The sequence below is a fragment of the Eumetopias jubatus genome, unplaced genomic scaffold (genome assembly GCF_037043125.1).
Source record: "Eumetopias jubatus isolate StellerSeaLion01/CBP00866 unplaced genomic scaffold, mEumJub1_p1.0 scaffold_16, whole genome shotgun sequence".
Taxonomy (NCBI): Eukaryota; Metazoa; Chordata; class Mammalia; order Carnivora; family Otariidae; genus Eumetopias; species Eumetopias jubatus.
Genome location: NW_028274822.1, coordinates 17,005,290 through 17,011,441, shown reverse-complemented (window position 1 = coordinate 17,011,441; position 6,152 = coordinate 17,005,290).

The window sequence follows — 6,152 nt, the reverse complement described above, 5'->3', positions numbered from 1 at the left end:
TCAAAAAGAGTGTGATGACGTTATTTGTCCGATGCTTGGATTGGGTTCATTCAGCACCACATGCATCTAGACTGTTAGTGCAGTGAAAGTAAGGAGTACGGGTTTGCCCTGTGTCCAGGAGAAGTTGAGCTAGCCCTCTCAAGGACATTTTTTGAACCTACTGCCTTTTAAACTCTTGCTCGGTCACCCCATATATGCACTTATAAATTCAAAACCAAGAGTACTCCGCTAATATGTCATTATGATACAAATTCTACACAAAAAATAGAAGTCAAAGAAAGTTAAAATTATGATGGACTAAACAATGTCATTGAAATTTACTTCTCTTTAGGGGCGCCTGGGTGGCCCAGATCATGATCTCAGAATCCTGGGATCAAGCCCCCAGTCAGGCTCCCCGCTAGGCAGGGAGTCTGCTTCTCCCTCTCCCTCTGTCCCTCCCCACCGCTCACTCGTTCTCTCTCTCTCAAATAAATAAAATCTTTAAAAAAAATTTACTTTTCTTTAGTAGCAGTACGAAGTATTTTGCTCTCATTAAAATTCTGAATATCGAACATGCTTCTTTTTTGGAAATCTTGGAATAACGTATTATGATAAAACGATTTGAAAATCTTGTTCTAAATTCGGTTTATTTCAACCTTAGTTTTCTTTTTTTTTTTTTAAGATTATTTATTTATTTATTTGACAGAGAGACACAGCGAGAGAGGGAACACAAGCAGGGGGAGTGGGAGAGGGAGAAGCAGGCTTCTCACAGAGCAGGGAGCCCAATGCGGGGCTCGATCCCAGGACCCTGGGATCATGACCTGAGCCGAAGGCAGACACTTAACGACTGAGCCACCCAGGCGCCCCAATCTTAGTTGTTTTCAATGCTGTCCTAGTGGGAAAAGATGCTTCACAAAGTTATGTACCCTTGGAAGAGGTTGATTATTTCCACCATATACCATATACCATAATAATGCTCATTTTTTTCTTTTCTTCTAAAGATTTTACAGTAATCTCTACACCCAACGTGGGGCTTGAACTCACAACCCAGAGATCAAGAGTTGCATGCTCTTCCGACTGAGCCATCCAGGCGCCTCAAAATGCTTGTTTTTCAGTTCCAGCTACCACTTAAGCAAAACGTTTAGTTGAAATTTAGTTGATGAATCCCTGTTTCCCAAAGTCAGTCCATCGTTCCTGCAATGTAAATTGGAAGATGTTGCATTTGCATTTTTAAATTTTAAACAAATAGTCTCAAGCACACTGAAACTCTTCATCTGGGAATTGTTGTTAACGGTTTAGAAAATTGCTTATGACATTTTAAGCGTACATATCTGATAGCTGTCAAAGGTAATACTCATACATAATTTTTAGCACCCAACTATGAGTGATTTCCAAACATCTGTTTCTAAAATGCTCTCTCCATAGCATGAGTTTCTTCCTGAAAGCAATCACTTTCTTTTTCATGGTTAAAATGTTCTCTTTACCTTAAAGTGGCAGATTAAACGTTTTTTGTTCAAACAAATATTTCTGCCAGATAGCATATTATAGACAGCATTTCCCAAAGATCAGCAAATTTGAAACTCTCTTTTTAAAAGGACAGTGAATAACTCATCTTTACGTTCTTTGCATAACAGCAAACTATTGTGTGATACAAAATATTCCAGTAGTCATGCATCGTTTTCAAAGAGCAGTTTAGGGTGCCTGGGTGGCTCAGTTGGTTAAGCGTCTGCCTTCGGCTCAGATCATGATCCCAGGGTCCTGGGATCGAGCCCTGCAGCATCGGGCTCCCTGCTCACTGGGGAGTCTGCTTCTCCCTCTCCCTCTGCCTGCCGCTCCCCCACTTGTGCTCTCTCTCTGTCAAATAAATAAATATCTTAAAAAAAAAAAATCAAAGAGCAGTAGAGTTCCTTGTAAAGGGACGGTTGTAAAGTCCTTCTTACCCCCCTTTAAAAAATGAAATTAACTTCACAAGGGCCAGCTGCCCCAAGATGGGCCACGTTGGCTTGAGCATTATTTCAAGTTAAAAGCAATCCAAACCCAGCTAACCTCAACTGCCTTGCTGTACCAGGAAGAGAGGTATTAAGAGAGATTCCTCTTTACCAAAGAAATTTATCTGCATAACAGAGCAACCTTTGTTTTCCAGACATCTCTCACCTTCCTGCTAATGGTCTTTTCACCCCTTTGTATCCTCAGACCCTACCCCTCTCCTTAGCTCCTATTAAGCATCTTGTTGCCTCACTGTTAGGAACTTCCAAGTCTGTGTGGATTCCCCTTATGTATGCTATTAAATTTGATTTTCTCCTGTTAATCTGTCTCATGTCATTTTTATTCTTAGTCCAGCTAGAAGAACCTTGAAGAGCAGAGGGAATTCTTCCTCCCTGACAATAGCAATCTATAAACTTCTGGCTTCATTTCCTTGGCTTCCGTAGCTTATCTGTGAACGATTCAGTGGTAAATTTGGGTGTTGGAATTTTTGTACTTTAATCCCAGAATTTTAAATCCCTGTACAGAAGCTGTTTTTTCAGTTGTTGTTACACAGGTAAAAAAATTATATACCTGGGGTGCCTGGCTGGCTCCGTTGGAAGAGCATGTAACTCTTGATCTCGGGGTTGTGAGTTCGAGCCCCATGTTGGGTGTAGATAGTACTAAAAAAAAAAAATGATAAACCTTAAAAAGGTTATATGCATATATTATTTTGGCTAATGAAGTCATCTGTTGTTGAGAATATCCCTTCTCTGCTAAACTTTTTATTGAGTGGTTCATAAAAAAATAAGTTTTTTCGGAAATGTCCTCATTGGAACAGGATCAAACATATACCCTAAGCAGCGGCATGTTAGAAATAGCTGTACTTTTCTTTCAACAGTAGAGCAATCCTCCCACACTGTGTAATTTATTCTAATACGTGTTTCTTCAAATCTACAGCAATATTTTCTAAGCGTCTTCCAACTGTTTGCTGACAAATGAATGTATTTTATTTTGCAGTCATATTTTCATCTTTCAACATTTGTTTGTATTTTCTACCTCTCCAGGAATAACCAGTGCTTCCCTAGTGAGATGTGGCTTTGGGTCTTTTGGCAAAAGTAAATGTATCATTAAGTTTAGCGAAAATTGTAAAGTACTTGATCGTCTCTTATCTCTAAATGTCATTGAAAAAAAAATCAACAACCCCATTGGTGTTTAATCAATCTTGTTGTTCTGAACTCTTAATTTTTTTTTTTTTAAGATTTTATTTATTTATTTGACAGTGAGAGACACAGCGAGGGAGAGGGAACACAAGCAGGGGGAGTGGGAGAGGGAGAAGCAGGCTTCCCGCGGAGCAGGGAGCCCGATGCGGGGCTTGATCCCAGGACCCTGGGATCATGACCTGAGCCAAAGGCAGACGCTTAACCAACTGAGCCACCCAGGCGCCCCTGAATTCCTAATTTTTAAATGTCTTTCTGTGTGTGGTGGCACTGGAGAGACCTCCGTGAGCCAAAGTATCATTGTGCCTGAGCTCACAAGTTTCTTGTCTCATAGAGAGAGCCAAATACATCTCAAATATTGTGTGGAAAAAGGACGATTTAGGGACACACATTGGGGACACCCAAACTCAGCTTGTGTGGTGCGGGGAGAGGTCAGGCAAGACTTCTCCAAGTGAGAGACATAAATTAGGCCTAAAGATAGCACAGGGGAGTTAGTTAGACAAAGAAGGTTGGGGAAGGGTAGGAGATCTCCCAAAAAGAGGAAACAGCAGGGTGAAGGCCTGACAGTGAGAGCAATCAGGTCTCATTCAAATAACAAAAAGTTCTAGGAGACTGCATTTTGGAATGGTGGAGGGGAGGGGCAAGGGATGTGGACGGGCAAAGGGGTTGCATTATTTACAGAGCCTGCACCGTATTCCAAGGATGATGGAGGAAAATGGAAAGGTTTTAGCAGAGAGGCAGCAAGATGTTATCTTTAGAAAGTTTCCTGGAGAATGTATTGGAAGTTGGCCATGTTGGAGGCACAACCATCAGTTAGGGAAAGGGAGCTGAAGCGGTGGGCCAGGCATTGAATCGGGTAATGGATGTGGAGGAGGGACTGGAATTACGAGATACCTGGGAGGTAGAATCCGTAGCACACAGTGATGGAGTAGACGAGAGGGAACGGAGTCATCAGAGAGTGGAGTCAGTGGGGAGACGGGTCTGGTTTGGTGGGGTGTCTGGGGCTGAGTGTCCTGGAAACAGGTTCTGGAAAATCTCTAGAGGTAGACATGTGAGGGAGTGAGGAAGACAGGATTAGGTGGAATGAGAAGTTGAGCCACAGTGCTATGGAGACCAAGGCCTCAGCCAATTCACAGGGAGCTCTGGAACCGGGTGGCCCCTCAGAAGTAACCCAAAGGGCTTTTGTATCTCTCTATCAGCCAGACAAGGGTTGCTTGCTACCTGGGACGGGGGCCTGGGGGAAGTGGGGGGAGGGGGTGGGGCAAACTTAGTGGAGACAGTTCCCAGGAACTGGCACAAGTCAGTACCAAGGCAGTTTGCAGGGAGGGACTCAGCTGTGAGTCATCAGCAGCCAACGTTCTCAGCAGCTAATGGATGGGGGCATACCTCCTGAAGAGAGGTTCTGGACAAAACACTGTGGTATTCACTACAGTGGCAAAAGCTCTTACATTTACTATGGGACATGTTTACTTTTAGGTGCCTATGAACTTACTATCCATTCCTTCATTGTCAAGTAAGTAATTCTTTCCTTCTTCCCTCCCCCCCCCCGACCATCCCTCCTTCCTTCCTTTTCTCTCCACCCAACGTGGGGCTCAAACTCACCACGCAAGATCAAGAGTCACATGGTCTAGTGAGTGAGCCAGCCAGGCATCCCAATAACTAGTTAACTTCAGCTGTGGCATGTACAAGGCACTGTGCTAACTGGTAGGGGTGTTGGGGGCAGATGCAAAGATGAAGATTCAAACCAGTGGAACAGAGTCCTCATTTCCTGCCTTTTCTCTTCTCCTCCTTGAAAGGTTAACTGATGGCTCTTCTTTTTGTCAGTTACCTTCCTAGCTTTCCTTCCCTTCTTTTAGGCTTGGAGAGTCGAAAACAAGCCCAAACACCAGTCCCTTTCAAAGATCCTCAGGCAGAATGTAAACGTTACAGAGAGGCAGGAGATCTTACACAATTCTCAACAGGCCTTGCCCTTTGGCCCACCGTTCCTGAAGATGATTTCTATGCTGGTATACCAAACTCCATACGTCTGGCTTTTCTTGAATTCTCTAGAGTTCATAAAACAACACTTTCCTTGGTCCCTGTCCTTCTCTTTCCTTGGGCAAGCCTGGCTCTCCAGCAATTAGGACCTAAAGCGACAGTAGGAGATAAACCTTAGCAGATCCATCTAGTAGCCAGGACTCAGGAAGTCATTCAGATATCGAGGGGCCTCCTAGGTAATGCCCAACTTTGAACTGTTAAATTAATTAAACAAGGTCAGGAGACGGAGGCACCTGCTCGAATAACACGGTGGCTCACGTAGGCAAATCAAAATCTAAGCCCGTAAATACCTCAAGGTTACATAATGTAAAAGCTAAGGACACCCAATCACAAACAGCCGATTGAGCGGTAGGCTGTAGCCAATCACATAATTTCCTTTCTTTGTTTCTGCACCTTCTCTGTCTCTCCCTGGGCTCCTGTAGGTGGAGCGCTCCTAACCACTTCCGGTTTGGCACTGTCCAATTTGAGTTGATTTTTGCTCAAATAAACTCTTGAAATTTTTAATATGCCCCAGTTTATCTTTTCACAGACACACACCCGTCTTCCCCCACATTCAGGTCTCGGAGTGAAAGGGCTTTGCAGGCATTTCCAAACTAAGGGTCAAGAAAGGGGTTGTGGCTTTGCTACAGAAAAATCTCTTTATAAAATCACTAACAAAGGAAAGGGGGACCTTTTCCCAGGCCTCCCCTCAGTCTATTTCTGGTAGGCTAATAATAATTTAAGTCTGATTATGGTTTCTTTCAAGGGTATGTTTTTGGAAAATATACCCCCCAAAATCCCGATTCTATCAATATTTTGATGTTAAAAAGATGGATTTTCTTTTCTTTGTTGGTTACTCAGCTACAGACCTTTAAATTATAAGGCTAGTGTTGGATAGTGTAATCATTCCTTTAAAAACAAGCCAGCAAATGTAACCTGTTAAACTCTATAACTGCCTAGGCTGACCTTAGTTTT